Genomic DNA, 18,353 nt, shown 5'->3' with positions numbered 1-18,353 from the left:
CATCATAAGCTCTCCCCATCCACCAATCCCAGTTTCTCATGTGCTCTCCCCACCCCCCACTCCCAGTTCATCATTAGCTCCCCTCCTCCACTTCCAGTTCATCATTAGCTAACACTCTCAGTTCATCATTAGCTCTCCCTCACTCCCAGTTCATCATGTACTGTCCCCTAAGACCATTTAGTTCTATAAAAAAAATAAAGTTTTCATACTTAAGTGTTATATGATCTCTGTAGCTCCACTTCTGACCTGGCAGCATCCTTGCGCTGAATGCCGGAGAGTACGCGATGACGTCATTGCGTACGGCCGTCTGCAGCGTGTCACTGAAGGGGAGGAGGGACTCCCCTGGAGCTGCACGTCCGTTCAGTTTTGACAGCCGTGCAGCTCCAAGGTTCCCTGCATGGAGGAGACGGCGGTGGCACGCAGGCACACAGTAATGGCACACGATACCCCCGGGCCTGGTTAGCAGAAGCCCAAGAGCAAGGGGGCCCCGGACCGGGCCCTGCTCTTTACTGCTGTTCACTGGGCCCCATACAACAGTAAGGGCAGTAATGCCCTGATGGCGGCCCTGATCTTATTCATCCCCCCAACTGAACTATCCATCAAAGTCAATGGCTGCCTACTCTCCCCAGTCCCGCAAGCTTGACTCTGATTTCTCTTTCAAATCACAGATCCAAGCCCTTTCCACTTGCTCCTGACTCCAACTCCAAAATATCTACGGGATCCACACATTCCTCAACCATGAATCTACAAAACCACCAGTGCATGCCATCATTATCTCCCGCCTCGACTACTGCAACCTCCTTTTCTGTGGCCTCCTTTCTACCACTCCTGCCAATCTATCCTAAACTCTGCCGGTGGACTAACTCATCTGTCACCCCACTATTCCCTGGCGTCTCCCCTCTGTCAATCCCTGCGCTGACTCCCCGTTGCCCAGAGACTATATTTGAAAAGCCTAACTTTGGCATACAAAGCCATCAAAAAGCTGCCTCCTCCATACATCTGTAACTTAGTCTGCCTGTTCTTACCTGCGCACAACCTCACATCCTTACAAGATCTAATTCTCTACTTCCCTCTTATCTCTTCTTGCCACAATCGCTTACAAGATTTATCCTGTGCATCTCCCCTACTATGGAACTCTCTACCCCAACACATCAGACTCTCGCCTACTGTGGAAACCTTCAAAAGGAAGCTGAGCACCCACTTCTTCCGACAAACGTACAACCTGCAGTAACCCTTGCTCCACCATACTGCTGCACGACCAGCTGTACCCTCATCTACTGTATCCTCACCCATCTCTTGTAGATTGTTTGTACGCCCTCGTGGGCAGGGTCCTGTCTCTTCTTGTACCAGTCGGTGACTCCTTTTCACATGTAAAGTGCCATGGAATAAATGGCGCTAAAATAATAAATAATTATAATTATACTACTTGTACTCTGGGTCAATTGATGCCACTTTCCTGGTGTCTGCCCCTAATTTGATCTGTTTTGGCAGTTTTTGGGCCCGTTTGAAGGTGTTGTGTATGCGTTTGGTTTTGCCTCCCATTGAATCCAATGGTGTTTGGTGAATATTGCAAATATTGTAATCTGAACCGAACATTGAAATATTCGCTCATCTCTAGTGCCTATACGATCGCTGCCGAGAGCTCAGTATAAATAGTATCTATAAAAACGTCAACTTCTTCTCAAAAAAACAAGCCCTCACATGATTCTGTCAGCAGAAATATAGAAAAATTATAGGTCTCAAAATATGGCGGTGCAAAAACATTTTTTTGCAAAAAAGTGTCTTTTACTATATGATAGCAGACTAACATAAAAACCTGACATAAATCTGGTATCCCTGTAATTGCACCGACCCGAAGAATAAAGTCGTGTAATCTTAAACCGCACGAGCAACGGCGTAAAAAATTAAAAAAAGCAAGTCTTGATCTGATGTTCATTTGTTCATTCTGCCTCCCAAAGATCGCAGTAAGGACGTGATTCAGGTGGAACCCACGACGGAAGATTCCCTATAATGAGGCAGATGAAGGCACCGTGGACGCCGTCTGTCCTATGATCCGGGGGTGTCCGTCTTTTTAAGCGTGCATAAAAGGGCGGTCGGACAAAGTTTTGAGCACCTCTGAAAAGCAGGACACTGCTGAACAAAGGCCAGATTGAGTCCAGAGTAACTCTGCTGCCTCATTATAGTGAATGGATCCCTGGCGGGTTTCATCTGAATCACTCAATTCGGCCATTTAGATGAAAACCCCAATGTAAGTGTTCAGCATAGAGCACAGGATAAATGTGATCCAAAATGTTATGTAAAATGTTCCCAATAAAAGCTTCAACTTAGTCCACAAGAAAAGCAAGTCCCCACTCAGGTCCATCATCTGTTAACAGAAATATAGGGACTTCCACGTTACTGGTAGCACAAAGGCTCTGGAAAAGCAAATTGGCTCCTCGCCCCCACCCAAAAGAAATCCAGCGAATTCTCCACTCCCAAATCCAAATGCCTCCCTCCTTCCTGAGCCCCACAGTGTGTCTAAGGCTGTGTGCCCACGATGCGTTTTTTAAGCGTTTCCGCTCTCATCCAGAGACTCTCATCCAAACCCGGGTACTATAGTACCTGTAAAAAAAAAGAATAAAATAAAAAATAAACATTATACTCACCTTCTGATGGTGTGGCACCCCAGGGGTCTGGTTGCCACAGTAATGCCCTTAAGCATGCAACACCTCCTGCCCAGTCCTGGGAGGGGAGGAATCTGCCCTTATAAACTGGATCTGGGGCGGGGTTAGGGAGAACAAGCAGACACAGGGAGAGAAACAGTAGGAGCTCTGTAGGAGCAGGAGCTGAGTGTCAGGGACTGGAAGCAGAGATATTGCTCGTCCTGGCTGAAGAGACTACTACCGGACAACGGAGTCCGAGGCTGTGGGGACGTATATTCATCCAGCAGCAGAAACCAGCTGGCAGGGGATTCCAGGTCCTCTGGCCATAGAAGCCCGGAGGCTCAGTCACAAGGAAGGGACCAGCACCGCCATCGAGGAGCGGAGGCTATCAGAAGAACCCAAGTCACCAGCCATACGGATGAGCACCACACGGTATACTCAGGGACGTGGGCTACTTCCACTCGCTTACAGCAAGGTAGCCAGGAAGAGTGCAGATAGACGGGGAGGCCTACAACTCCACCTGGCCAGGGGAACTCCTGTTTGTTCACAGACTGACCAGGCCCCTTATGCTAGCCAGTACTCCCGGGAGGGTCTGCCTTATTGTCACCAGTAAAGACCCTGAACTGCACTGCAAAGACTCTGAGTCGTTCCTGCTTTCTCACCGCATACAGCACTACTAGTACTGGGACGCCCGTGCACCATCACTCCCATCATCCACATTCCCTGCCCTGAGGCTATACTCTTCCCGTGGGGAGTTATCCCATCTTTTGCTGCGCACACCACACCAGCCTCAGCGGACTGCCTCGCAGCGGCGCTACACCCTGACTGCAATCCACGGGTGGCATAGTCGGACACTAACCCCTAAAACCCCCACAAAGACCGCCATTGGCCTGACCACCCTGAGCCACGGGACAGGGTCGCCGCCACGGAGACTACAACCCCAGAAGCCCGGCTCCGGGTGCCCCTCGGCCCAGGGGGCGAGTCAATGGCCCCCGGTCTCCATAGCGATGTGTCCTGGCTTGCCGGCAGCTCGCGATCGTCTAAAAGGTCCTGCCATGACATCATTTCGTCATGTGACGGGTCACGCGACCGCTGACGTCGGCGGTTGCGTGACCCGTCACATGACTAAATGACGTCATGGCAGGTCCTTTTAGACTACCGCAAGCTGCTGGCAAGCCAGGACAGATCGGATAAGGACACCGGGGGCCATCAGAAGGTAAGTATAATATTTATTTTTTATATTTTACCATTCTTTTACGGTCACACTATATAAATCCATGCCGTTTGCATGGATTTATATAGTGTGACCAAGTTGTCAAGCACTTTCCAAGTGATGCTAAAATCGCTTGGAAAGCGCTTGACAACCTGCATGCGGAAATGCATGTGAAGAACGCTTCACTTCTGCTTGTCCCTGGCAGGAAAAACGCATGTAAAATCCGCATGCGTTTTTTCTGCCAGGGAGATGCAGAAACGCTCAGGAAAAAATCCGGACAATTTCTGCATCGTGGGCACATAGTCTAAATCACATTTATCATCCACATGTTTGTCATTTCTGTAGTGATGAGAGCCCGCCTAATTTATGAGTGCATGTCTCCAGAAGCATGACCTGGGCATAACGTGCTGGTCACTACAACGTACAAGCACTACAATAGCAGATTTGCAATTTTCACTCAGCAACATCCACTGCTGCTTGTTTCTGGAAAACACCCATGGAGTCAAAATCGTCACTACACCTGTAGATAAATTCCCAGAGGGGTGTAATTTACAAAATGGGGTCACTTGAGGGGGAATTCTGCTCTTCTGGCACTTAAAGGCTCTGTATATGGAAACTGCAAACTATTCTACGATAAATTGTTCTCCAAGAGTCAAATAGCTCTCAGTCCCTCCCGAGTCTTGCCGTGTGGCTAAGCATTACTGTACAGTCACATATGGGGTATTGCCACGTTTAGCAGAAATTGTGAATTGTGGGAGACATTTTGGTGCCATTTTTTACCCATTTCCCTGTGTGAAAATGTAAAATTTTGGGCTAAAACACGTTTTTTGTGGTAAAAATGTAATTATTTTTTCTTCACTGCCCAATATCATAAAATTCTGTGACACACCCATAGTGTCAATATGATCACTTCACCCTTAGATGAATTCATTGAGAGGTGTAGTTTGTAAAATGGGGTCAATTATATGGGGGTTCTGCTTCTCTGGCACCTCAGGGGCTCTTCCAGTGGGTCATGGCACCCGCAAACCATAACAACAAAATCTGCACTTTAACCCCTTTACCCCCGAGGGTGGTTTGTACGTTAATGACCAAGCCAATTTTTACAATTCTGACCACTGTCATTTTATGAGGTAATTACTCTGGAACTCTTCAACGGATCCCCCTGATTCTGAGACTGTTTTTTCGTGACATATTGTACTTCATGATTGTGGTAAAATTTCTTCGATATCACTTGCGTTTATTTGTGGAAAAAAACGGAAATTTGGGGAAAATTTTGAAAATTTTGCAATTTTCAAACTTTGAATTTTTATGCCCTTAAATCAGAGAGATATGTCACACAAAATACTTAATAAATAACATTTCCCACATGTCTACTTTACATCAGCACAATTTTGGAACCAAAATTTTTTTTTGTTAGGGAGCTAAAAGGGTTAAAAGTTGACCAGCTATTTCTCATTTTTCCAACAAAATTTATGAAACCATTTTTTTAGGGACCACATCACATTTGAAGTCACTTTGAGAGGTCTTTATGACAGAAAATACCCAAAAGTGACACCATTCTAAAAACTGCACCCCTCAAGGTGCTGAAAACCACATTCAAGAACTTTATTAACCCTTTAGGTGCTTCACAGGAATTTTTGGAATGTGGAAGAAAAAAATGAACATTTAAATTTTTTCACAAAAATGTTACTTTAGACCCAATTTTGTTTATTTTCACAGGGGTAACAAGAAAAAATGGACCCCAAAATTTGTTGTGCAATTTCCCCTGGGCACGAAGATACCCCATATGTGGGGAAAAAACACTGTTTGGGTGCACGGCAGGGCTCGGAAGGGAAGGAGCGCCATTTGACTTTTTGATTGTAAAATTTGCTTGAATAATTAGCGGACGCCATGTTGCGTTTGGAGAGCCCCTGATGAGCCTAAACATTGGAGCTCCCCCACAAGTGACCCCATTTTGGAAACTAGACCCCCCAAGGCACCTATCTAGATGCATAGTGAGCACTTGGAACCCCCAGGTGCTTCACAAATTGATTTGTAAAAATGAAAAAGTGTTTTTTTTTTTCACTTTTTCATTTTTACGAATCAATTTGTGAAGCACCTGGGGGTTTCAAGTGCTCACTATGCATCTAGATAGGTGTCTTGGGGGGTCTAGTTTCCAAAATGGGGTCACTTGTGGGGGAGATACAATGTTTGGGCACACAGGAACTCTCCAAATGCAACATGGTGTCCGCTAACAAATTGAATGGAAAATCGGCTCAAATTGTTAGCGGACACCATGTTGCGTTTGGAGAGCCCCTGTGTGCCCAAACATTGGAGCTCCCCCACAAGTGACCCCATTTTGGAAACTAGATCCCCCAAGGCACCTATCTAGATGCATAATGAGCACTTGGAACCCCCAGGTGCTTCACAAATTGATTAATAAAAATGAAAAAGTGTTGTTTTTTTTCACTTTTTCATTTTTACGAATCAATTTGTGAAGCACCTGGGTGTTCCAAGTGCTCACTATGCATCTAGATAGGTGCCTTCGGGGGTCTAGTTTCCAAGATGGGGTCACTTGTGGGGGAGCTCCAATATTTGGGCACACAGGGACTCTCCAAATGCAACATGGTGTCCGCTAACAAATTGAATGGAAAATCGGCTCAAATTGTTAGCGGACACCATGTTGCATTTGGAGAGCCCCAGTGTGCCCAAACATTGGAGCTCCCCAACAAGTGACCCCATTTTGGAAACTAGACCCCCCAAGGCACCTATCTAGATGCATAATGAGCACTTGGAACCCCCAGGTGCTTCGCAAATTGATTCATAAAAATGAAAAAGTGTTTTTTTTTCACTTTCTCATTTTTATGAATCAATTTGTGAAGCACCTGGGGGTTCCAAGTGCTCACTATGCATCTAGATAGGTGCCCTATGGGGTCTAGTTTCCAAAATGGGGTCACTTGTGGGGGAGCTCCAATGTTTGGGCACACAGGGGCTCTCCAAATGCAACAAGGTGTCCGCTAACAATTTGAGCCGATTTTCCATTCAATTTGTTAGCGGACACAATGTTGCATTTGGAGAGGCCCTGTGTGCCCAAACATTGGAGCTCCCCCACAAGTAACCCCATTTTGGAAACTAGACCCCACAGGGCACCTATCTAGATGCATAGTGAGTACTTGGAACCCCCAGGTGCTTCACAAATTGATTCGTAAAAATGAGAAAGTGAAAAAAAACAACACTTTTTCATTTTTATGAATCAATTTGTGAAGCACCTGGGGGTTCCAAGTGCTCATTATGCATCTAGATAGGTGCCTTTGGGGGTCTAGTTTCCAAAATGGGGTCACTTGTTGGGGAGCTCCAATGTTTGGGCACACAGGGGCTCTCCAAACGCAACATGGTGTCCCCTAACAAATTGGAACCATGTCACGTTTGGAGAGCCCCTGTGTGTCTAAACATTGGATTTCCCCCACAAGTGACCCCATTTTGGAAACTAGACCCCCCAGGGAACTTATATAGATGTGTGGTGAGCCCATTGAACCCCCAGGTGCTTCACAGAAAATCATAATGTTGACTTGTGAAAATAAAAAAAACTTTTTTTCCACAAAAATGCAAAAAAAAATATTTTCACAAGGGTACCAGGAGAAATTGCACCCTATAAGTTGTTGTGCAATTTCTCCTGAGTACGCATATACCCCATGTGTTGGAAAAAACTACTGTTTGGGCGCATGTAAGGGCTCGGAAGGGAAGGAGTGATGCTTTTGAACGCAGACTTTGATGGAATGGTCTGCGGGCGTCATGTCATGTTCTCAGAGCCCCTGATGTGCCTAAACAGTGAAATGCCCAACAAGTGCCCCCTTTTTGGTAGTGGTAGTTGATTTTTGAATTTTGTAATGTAGTGTTATACATCAGTTGTGTAGGACAACCTGACGAACACTACACAACTGACGTATGACAACCTGACGAACACTATGTCAGCTGTGTAGTGTTCGTCAGGTTGTCATACGTCAGAAATTAATTTAATAGTCCATCGAAGTATGGTACCATTTGAAGCAGTCTTTCATACACAGGCCAGGTTTGTCAGGGCAGGTGTCACATTGATAAATGGTGACCTTGCGTATTCCACTTTTATAACACACTCGGCACCTCTTTTGTGACTTTCCTTTTTTTCCGCTGTGAGGGATCTGCCCTGGGAAATGCTGGCCTGGTACAATTCTCGGTCCTTCAATTCCAGAAGTACTGGGGCCTGCTCTGTCACCGCTGCCAAATATCAGGGCCTTGATAACTGTTTCCTGAAACTGAAGATACGACGCAGAAGTCTGGCCTGCAAATTGTGACAGAAGGAAAGCGTTGTGCATTGCCATCTGTACAATGTACACGGCCTGCTTCTTGTACGACACTCTGGCCTTTCTCAAAGCACTGTACGGCTGGAGGACTTGATCAGAGAGATCAACTCCCCCCATGTACTTGTTGTACCCCACTAGACAGTCAGGTTTGGCGACCTGTGTAGTGGAACCTCATACAGTGCTGAGGGTGCTGCCATCACCATGTATGGTGGTCAAGAAAAGGACATCCCTTTTGTCCTTGTACTTGACCATCAACAGGTGGTCGCTACATTGGGCTCTGCTCTCACCCCTTCTGAGCAGCTGCCCAATTAGCGTCTTTGGGAGGCCTTTCTGATTTTTGCGGACAGTACCGCAGGCTGCGGTACGTCGCGCAGAGAGGGACTTGAAGAGCAGGATACTTGTATAAAAGTTATCCACGTAGAGGTGATAACCTGTATCAAGCAGTGGGTGCACCAAGTCCCACACAATTTTCCCACTCACTCCCAGAACAGGGAGGCATTCAGGGGGTTCAATCCGGGAGTCCTTCCCTTCATAAACTCTAAACTTGTGAGTGTATCCTGAGGTACTCTCACAAAGTTTATACAGCTTGATCCCGTACCTTGCCCTCTTACTGGGCAGGTACTGCCGGAATCCAAGCCGCCCCTTAAAAGAAATTAAGGACTCATCCACACAGATGTCCCTTTGGGGCACGTACACTTCACCAAACTTGTTGTTGAAGTGTTCGATGACCGGCCGAACTTTGAAAAGACTATCAAAGTTCGGGTCATCGCGTGCAGGACACCTTGCATTATCTTGGTAATGCAAGAACTTGTAGATGGCCTGAAAGCATGTCCGGGGCATGACCATTCGGAACACTGGAGTGTTATACAAAACGTCAACACTCCAGTATTGCCGAAGCTCGGGCTTCTTCAAGATCCCCATAAGAAGGACCAGGCCCCAAAACTTCATCATTTATACAGCGTCTACAGGAGACCAGTTAGAAAATGATGAAGAGGGGTTTTGTTCTAAAAATTGATGAGCATATAAATTAGTTTGGCCCACCATGAGTTTTATAAAATCCTCAGAGAAAAATACTTTGAAAAAGTCTATTTCTGTGAGGCCGGTGGTGTCAAACTTGATTCCTGATTCCGCCACGAAATCAGGAATCAGCGGCTCATAATTTTCGGGGGGCGAAGTCCATATAGGCTCAGTAGTGGGGGGCGCTGGAACATCTCTCCTGCGACAACGGCGGGGCGGGCCAGCAGAACCTGAGGAAGAGGAGGAAGAAGAGAAGGAGGAAGACGACGAGGAGTCGGAAAAACAAAGAAATGTGGGATCCTCACCCTCGCTGTCAGTGTCGGAGGCAAGAATAGCGTATGCCTCCTCCGCTGAATACCGAGTTTGGGATGAGCAGGACATTGTTTGTTATGTATGTGGTGCATGTGTGTCAATACTTTATTGAGAGTGTGTGTGTGTGTGTGTCAGTACTTTATTTAGAGTGTGTGGAAAAAGGAAATACTGTATGTGGTGCAAACAGCGAGCACAAGTGTGGATTGGTGAACTATGTCACCGATCAATACTCGGCGGCTGCTGGATGTGCGCACAGATGTGTGGGGAGTGGGAAGAGGGGAATTGGGTTGGATGAGGGGAGATCAGAGATTACTTACCAAAGTCCTCTCTGTTCTTCTTTCAGGACCGGGAGCCTGGAGCAGGAGCCTGGCGCTGGTGACCGGGAGCCCGGCGCTGGTGACCGGGAGCCCGGAGCAGGAGCCCGGGAGCCCGGAGCAGGAGACCGGGAGCCCGGAGCAGGAGCCCGGAGCAGGAGACCAGGAGCCCGGAGCAGGAGATCAGGAGCCCGGAGCAGGAGCCCGGAGCAGGAGACCAGGAGCCCGGAGCAGGAGACCAGGAGTCCGGAGCAGGAGCCCGGAGCAGGAGACCAGGAGCCCAGAGCAGGAGACCGGGAGCCCGGAGCAGGAGAGCAGGAGCCCAGAGCAGGAGACCAGGAGCCCGGAGCAGGAAACCGGTACTGGAGCTGGAGATCAGAACCAAAAGAATTAACAGGGACACTGGGGTGAGGCGAATTGGGGTGGGAAGGGGGGTAAAAAGACAGGGGAGTGGGAAGAGGGGTAAAAGACAGGGGAGTGGGAAGAGGGGGATTGGGGTGGATGAGGGGAGATCAGAGATGGACTTACCAAAGGGTCAGCAGGACTGGAACAGAAGACCCAGAGCAGGAGACCGGAGCAGGAGGCCGGGAGCCCAGAGCAGGAGACCGGGAGCCCGGCGCTGGTGACCAGGAACCCGAAGCTGGTGACCGGGAGCAGAGCTGGAGACTCAGACCAGAGCTGGAGACTGCTGCAGGAAGCAGAAAAAAAGGTAAAGGGGGGTAAAAAGAGGGGGGAGGGGGGATTGGGGTGGATGAGGGGAGAACAGACTTACCAAAGTCTTCTCTGCAGGATCAGCAGCAGGATCAGCAGCAGGATCAGCAGCAGGCTCTGGAGCAGGAACCACAACAGGTCAGGAGCAGAAGATCCAGGACGCTGGAGCAGAAGATCCAGGACGCTGGAGCAGAAGATCCAGGAGCAGCAGCAGCAGCAGCGACTGGAATGGGTGAGAAGATGGTCTTGTGGTGTCACAGAATATTCTGTGGCACTACAAGGCCCAGCACAGACACATCAGATGTGACCGCTCTGTAGAAATCCTCACCAAGTGTGAGGGTCTGCAGGGCGGTCACAGGGTGATGATGGGGTGGTGACAGGTGGAGGTAATCTGATTGGAGCAATCATTGATGACATTGATTGCTCCAATCAGAGTTCCTGAATACAGGTGACCAGGCGGTCACAGGGAGGTATCACCTCTCTGTGACCCCCTGTGGTGCATGCTGTGCCCCAGCCATCTGATTGGTGACACTGATTGCACCAATCAGACATAGCTGGAGCAGAGCACGCACCACAGGGGGTCACAGAGAGGTGACACATCCCTGTGATCGCCGGTCACCTGTATTCAGGTACTCTGATTGGAGCGATCGATGTCATCATCGATCGCTCCAATCACAGCAGTCTGGGGGCTTGAATCACATTACAGGGGGTCATAGGGCGGTGACAGGCAGGTCACAAGCCGGTCACCGCCCCATGACCGCCCTGTCACCACGCGGTCGCGCTACGATCGGTGTGATCGGCGATCGCACCGATCATAGCAGCCTGGGGCCAGGGCTGGGGTGTCCTAACAACAGCCTAGGATCGGTGCTCTTTGGAGCACCGATCCTAGGCTGCAGATCACTGTTTCCGGCAATCACATTGCCGGAAACAGTGAGAAATGCTGTGATTGGCTGTTCAGATTTGAACAGCCAATCACAGCGATCGCTGGTGCGGGGGGGGGGCGGCGACACCCCCCGGGATGATGACGCCATCTACCCAGAGGTAAGATGGCACCGTAACTTTAATGCTGTCACCGCGACTTAAGTCGCGGTGCCGCATTAAAGATATGACGTACTAATACGGGTCTGGCTCTTAAGTCCCAGGGCACAGACACGTATTAGTACATCTAATGTTGTTAAGGGGTTAATATGGCACTCCTTCCTTTCTGAGCTTTCCACTGTGCCTAAAAAGTAGTTCCCGATTACACAACAAACTGTGATGTCCATGTTTCCTATTAGCCTTTACAAAAATTAAAAATGCAATTATATATTCTTCACCACCCAATTGTGAAGTTTTTGACCGCATATGCGGTATTGGCGTACTCAGGAGAAATTGCATAACAAATTGTACCATTCATTTTTTCCTATTTCTCCTTTTTGAAAATTAAAAACTTGGTGGCAAAGCAACATTTTAGTGGAAAAAATGGTAATTTTCCATTTATTCAGCCGAATGTTATATAATTCTTTGAATCTACTGAAGGTGAAAAATGCTCACTACACCCCTAGATGTGTAGAGGGGTAGTTTCTAAATTGGGGTCACTTTTGGGGTTGTCTGCTGTCTTGGCATGTTAGGGGCTCTTCAAATGTCACATGGTATCCAGCAAAAATTGAGCATCAGTATTCAGTTGGCGTTCCTTCCCTCCTGAGCCCTGCCATGTACCCAAACAGTAGTTTTCCACCGCATATGGGGTATCTATGTCCTAAAGAGAAATTGTACAAAAGATTGTACAGTCCATTTTCTCCAGTTACCCTTGTGAAAATTAAAAATTTGGGGCAAAACCAACATTTTTGCTTGAAACATGTATTTTTTCATTTTCACAACTCAATGTTATAAAATTCTTTAAAGCACTTGTGGATTCAAGGTGCTCATCACACCTCTACGTAAGTTCCTTGAGGGGTGTAGTCTCCAAAATGGAGTCACTTGTGTGGGGTTTCCATTGTTTAGGCACATCAGGGGCACTGCAAATGCGACATGGCATCCGCTCTCGATTCCAGCCAATTTTGCGCTCTAAAAGTCATACGGAGCTCTTTTACCTTCCGAGCTCTGCCGTGCACCCAAATAGTAGTTTTCCACCACATATGGGGTATCAGTGTACTCAGAAGAAATTGCACAAGAAATGGTATGGTCCATTTTTTCCTGTTAACCTTGTGAAAATTAAAAATTTGGAGCAAAACCAACATTTTTGAGGGAAACAATTATTTTTTTCCTTTTCATGGCTCAACATTATAAAATTCTGTGAAGCACCTCTGGGTTTAAAGTGCTCACCACACCTCTAGATAAGTTCCTCAAGGAATATGGTTTTTAAAATGGGGCCACTTGTGGGGTGGTTTCACTGTTTAGGCACATCAGAGGCTGTGCAAACACAACATCGTGTCTGCTATCGATTCAAGTCAATTTTGCGTTCCAGAAGTCAAATGATGATCCTTCCCTTCCGAGTCCTGCAGTGCCCCGAAAAAGTAGTTTTTCACCACATATGGGGTATCGGCACACTCAGAAGAAATTGTATGGTCCATTTTCTCCTGTAACACTTGAAAAATGCAAAATTTGGGGCTAAATCAAAAATTTTGTGGGAAAAATTAAAATTTAAATGTATTTATTTTACATTGCTTTAATTCCTGTGAAGCATTTGAAGGGTTAATAAACTTATTGAATGTGGTTTTGAGCACTTTGAGGGTTGCAGTTATTAAAAATAGTGTCACTTTGGGGTATTTCTATCACATAGGCCTCTCAAAGTCACTTCAAATGTGATGTTGTCCCTAAAAAAAATTGTTTTTATAAATTTTGCTGTAAAATGTAATTTTAAAAATGATGCTGATGTAAAGTAGACATGTGGTAAATGTTATTTATTAACTATGTTGTCTGATATAACTATCTGGTTTAAGGGCATATAAATTAAAAGTTTAAAAATTGCAAACTTTTCAATATTTTCGCCCAGATTCTGATATTTTCACAAACAAACGCAAAAAATATTGGCCTAAAATTACCACTAACTCTCAGAATTACTGTTATACATTGAAATGTTTCAGAGTTATTGCCTCATAAAATGACACTGGTCAGAATTGTAAAATGTGGCCTCGTCAGGAAGGTGAAAACAAAGCTGGGGGGGTTAGATCTACATATATATATATATATATATATATATATATATATATATATATATATATATATATATATATATATATATATATATATATATAGTGCAGACCAAAAGTTTGGACACACTTTCTCATTGAAAGATTTTTCTGAATTTTCATGACTATGAAGATTGTACATTCACACTGAAGGCATCAAAACTATGAATGCCAAGACTGTGCACAGCAGTCATCAAATCAAAAGGTGGCTACTTTGAACAACCTAGAATATAAGACATATTTTCAGTTGTTTCACACTTTTTTGTTAAGTATATAATTCCACATGTGTTAATTCATAGTTTTGATGCCTTCAGTGTGAATGTACAATTTTCATAGTCATGAAAATACAGAAAAAATCTTTAAATGAGAAGGTGTGTCCAAACTTTTGGTCTGTACTGTATATATATAAATTGTTTAATTTATGATCAAAGCAAGATATAAAATATTAACCATAACAGTAATCATTTAGCCAATTTACTAAAACTATTTTTTAGACAGTGTGGGGGAATTTATCATTCACTTTGTGCTAGTTTTCTTGCATCAAAAAGTTACCAAATTTAGTGCAAGGGGCCTTTGCCTCAAAATTTTGCAATATTTGCAACAGCTTTGACCCTTTTAAAAAAAAAATGTAAGCGGGGCTAGCAAAACTGGAAAAGGATCAGCCGCCACAAGACAAATATACTACAATGTACACCAGAAAAATGGCATTCATTGTAGCTGAAATAGGTGAAAGCTTGTAGCTGCTGTACCTCTCATTTTCCTTTTTTAATTTCTGCACCTTACTGCAGCGTGCGGTTAGTTCATAACCCGCACACAAATGCTCATCATTATAAATCCCCCTTTAAAACTTTATTACATATTTATCACAGTGGTTCATGTTGTTTGATGAAATTGGCGCATATCTAGACTGTCTACTGAAAGTTAACTCCACCCATTAGTAGGCTTAATTTTTGTCCGACATTTGAGTAAAAATGATGGTGCATTTTTTGGTGCACAGTATTGTATACTGAGTCACACAAAGGTACGTCCTTAGTAGTACGAGCCACAGATCATGACTAAAACGCATAATAAATATAAGAATTTGGGCATACTAATTCCTCACCCCCTCCCCACACCCAATATCTTTAAATCTCTTTTTATACTGTGAAAGTGGTTGTCAATTTTACTTTAACAAATGTCTTGGAGACAAGATTTTATAGCACTAATTAAAGGGGTTGTGCACTACTTGGACAACCACTTCTTAAATACTTTATTTTTCAATGTAAAATAAAAATAACAGTTACTTCCCTCATTGGCACCCTTTCAGCGATTTTGGCGCCAGGTCTCCCAGGACTTACGTGACATTGTTATGCCACATGAAAGCTGCAGTCAATCAGAGGTTGCTAAAGGGCTACAATTCTCTCACTTCACTTGCACATGCAAGTTTCGTCCAAGGGGAGTAAGAGCGAAGTAGCAGCTGCTGATTGGTTGCAGCACTCACATGGCATAACAATGTCATTCAAACCTTGGGAGACCCGGCGCCAACATTGCTGGAACGGAGTTCAGTACATGCTATTTTTATTTCACACTGGGTAATACAGTATTTAGTATTCACCGAATTATAGTCAAACCAGTGCAAGAACAATTCTAACATATTCACCGACTTACACACTATGGTCAAATAGTCATGATAAAACATCACTTTTATTTTAAACCTCTAAAAACTCCTAAAGTGAATTAAAAACAAATAAATCTGGCCAATACGAATATATTTGTCTGGAAGCTCCCAATAGATAAATTCATAAAGGCTATAACAACCCTAATAAATAGCTATAGTGTCCCTGCCTTGCCACAGAGGTTGGTACCCTACGCAGTACGCAAATGGCGGCCCCACTCAGCATCGGCTCTCTCTGACTGGCCCTATCAGACCCTGTCACAGGATGGTATGTTCAAATATCCAGACAAAAAACTTAGTGTACCAAAAAACTTTCATTAACTGGAATGAGCCACATACACAAGAGTATATTATAGTGCTCCTACTGTTATGCCTGTGTAGCAACTCACTCTGGAAAATAGGTTACATACTAAAAAACTGCAACTGACTCTGGCGGTTCCTGTACAGACTAGATATCCTGACTCCGCGGTCCTTAGTGGTGCCTGCGGGTACAGTGATAACCCTAACCACATACTAGGAGATGGCAACTCCTAAACTTCAGGTTCCTCCTAAAGAAATGGAGGACAGAGCAGAGTGTGAATTACCTACAAGAGAAGTGTGCTGAACAAACGAAAGATCCCGGAGTGAGTAAAGTAAATAATGAATTACCAAACAAAGAGTACAGCAAGTACTGTTAACAAATACACTGTCTACTTCCTAAAGATAAACAAAAGATAGGTGCAAAGTATAACAAAGTGAAAATCCTTAGCTGAAACCTCACAGACTGGCTCAAACATCAATAGAATGTCAGATCACCAGAATCTATTGTGGCGCCCCTAAGGGTTGAGTCACCACAGAGGTACTGCATCTCATCCAGAGGTGTGGTATCCCACTCTCAGGTAAGGATAGAGTGCTGCCCGGGACCCTAACACCTGCATCCAACACATCCACTTCAGTAGGGCAGGGCGAGATTGCTCCTAAGGGAGAGCACAGTCCCTGGTCCCTGGCTGGAGTGGAGGGGAACCAAGTGAGAGGGAACCATGTAGTGGGTGTGGGTGGAGGACGTAGATGAGAGGAGCACAGGAAAGGAAGTGATATAAAAGAGGGAACCAACTTGAAAAGACAGGTTGGTTGGAGGAGGAAAGTGAGGGGAGCAGGGGCTCTGCACGAGCTCTGCCCCAGAGTGGGCCTAACAGAGAGGCCCAAGACTGAGGAGAGGAGCAGGAAGGAAGGCTCCAAGAGGAATGAAGGGATCCTAGGGGTACGGGCAGTGCTGGAGGCCATCCTTACGCCCGAATCTACCTGGTGTGGAGGGATCAAGCCGCAGAGGGGACCGGCCCCTAAACTTGTGGAGAATTACAAGGCTCAGCTAGGAACCGGAGGCTGCTGTACTTGCAAGGTGCAGTGGCCACAACCACAATTACATCGCCGAAAAGGTGGCCACAGAGGGTCCAGGGGACTGCAGGTCGCCCGACAAGACCTGAGTCTACCGGATTGGGACACTGATTGTGAGGCGCAGGGCAGGAGGGTGAGAGCCAGCGCAGGAAGACGACTGAGGAAGGCATATAGAAAGGGGTCCTGTCAGGCACTCTTGAACTACCTGAGGGATTGCTGAACCCTGCTTGGTGAACGCAGCACGACGAGGGAGGCTGTAAGCTGGACAGTGCAACCTGAGCTTTGCTGCACTAACATCCGCTGCAGAGGACCTGCTCCGCAGCGGCGGCCCCCTTTAGCCGCATACCACAGGTGGTGTCACAAACTATATATATAAATCCCCTGTAATAATCCCCTTTTTACTGACCACCCTGGGTCACGGACCGGGTCACCGCCACTGTTACATCTCCCCTAGCAACGACCGGCCCTGCGCCGAGTACCCCATGGCCCAGGGGGCGCGTCACTATCACCAGCAGAAAACGCTAGTAGGAGGACAGAATATAAAGCTGCACCCAACAGGTGATAGGCAGAGAAATGAAAACATCCGTGTTAAGCTAAACAGACTGCAGCCAGAATAGCAGAACCTAAACACCCAGTGAAAAGGTGTGTCTCCTGTGGCTCTGCAGAAAATAGAGCCGACCACAGAACACAAACTCAAGGGATCAAATCCAGGAGTATGACAGTACCCTCCTTCTACGAGGTTCCATTGGACCCGAAGAGATCCCCAACCGCTGATGCTGCAGACAGAACTCCCTCACTAGGCGGCCAGCATGCAAATCTCTTGCATCAACCCCAGCAATATTCTCCGGGCCAAAACCTTTCCATTTAACGTGATGTTGTCGTCGACGTCTGACACGTCTGGAACCCAACAACAGCTCCCCCTCATACTCCTTGTTCTAAGTACCAGGGAGCTATGTCAAAGAGAAATCAACATCGGCTTGACTGAGGATAGGAACTTTAGAGAAAGCTGTCGTGAGTGCAGCAAAAGCATCAACAGCCTCAGTAGACCAAGAAGTTATCAGATAATTTTATCTGAACAATGAACGCTGTAAAAATGAAGCCCAAAAAGTAATGGCAGACTTGTGACTAGTGCTGATTTGTATCCCACTGATCAGTTTGTTATATGGTAAAATTAATGATGTCATTCAAAACTACAACTTGTCATGCAAATAACAATCCTATATATGGCTATTTAGATGGAAAAATAAAAAAAATTGCAGTTCTTGGAAGAAGGGGGAGTGGAAATAAAAGCGCAAAAACAAAACATCACTTGGTCACAGCCCCACAAAAATGTATGTGACTAATAATAGAGCTTATCCTGTAGCTCACATAGACAGCCGCGGTGCCCACCACCCATATGACTGTCCGGGGGCTCACATGTGTCCCCCTGCTCCTTGTTATGATGGTGTAGCAACTCACTCGGGAAAATAGGTAACACACTCAAAATTGCAACTGACCTTGCCGGTTCCTGTACAGACTGAAGATCCTGACCCAGCAGTCCCTAGTGGTTACTATGTGAGCTGAGATATCCATAACCACAGACTAGATGATGAAAATTCAGACCTAGGTTGCCTGAAAGGTCATTGAG

Source organism: Phyllobates terribilis, unplaced genomic scaffold (genome assembly GCF_046119375.1).
Source record: "Phyllobates terribilis strain yellow unplaced genomic scaffold, ASM4611937v1 Scaffold_8__6_contigs__length_399053987, whole genome shotgun sequence".
In the NCBI taxonomy this organism is placed as follows: Eukaryota; Metazoa; Chordata; class Amphibia; order Anura; family Dendrobatidae; genus Phyllobates; species Phyllobates terribilis.
This window is presented reverse-complemented; position numbering follows the sequence as displayed.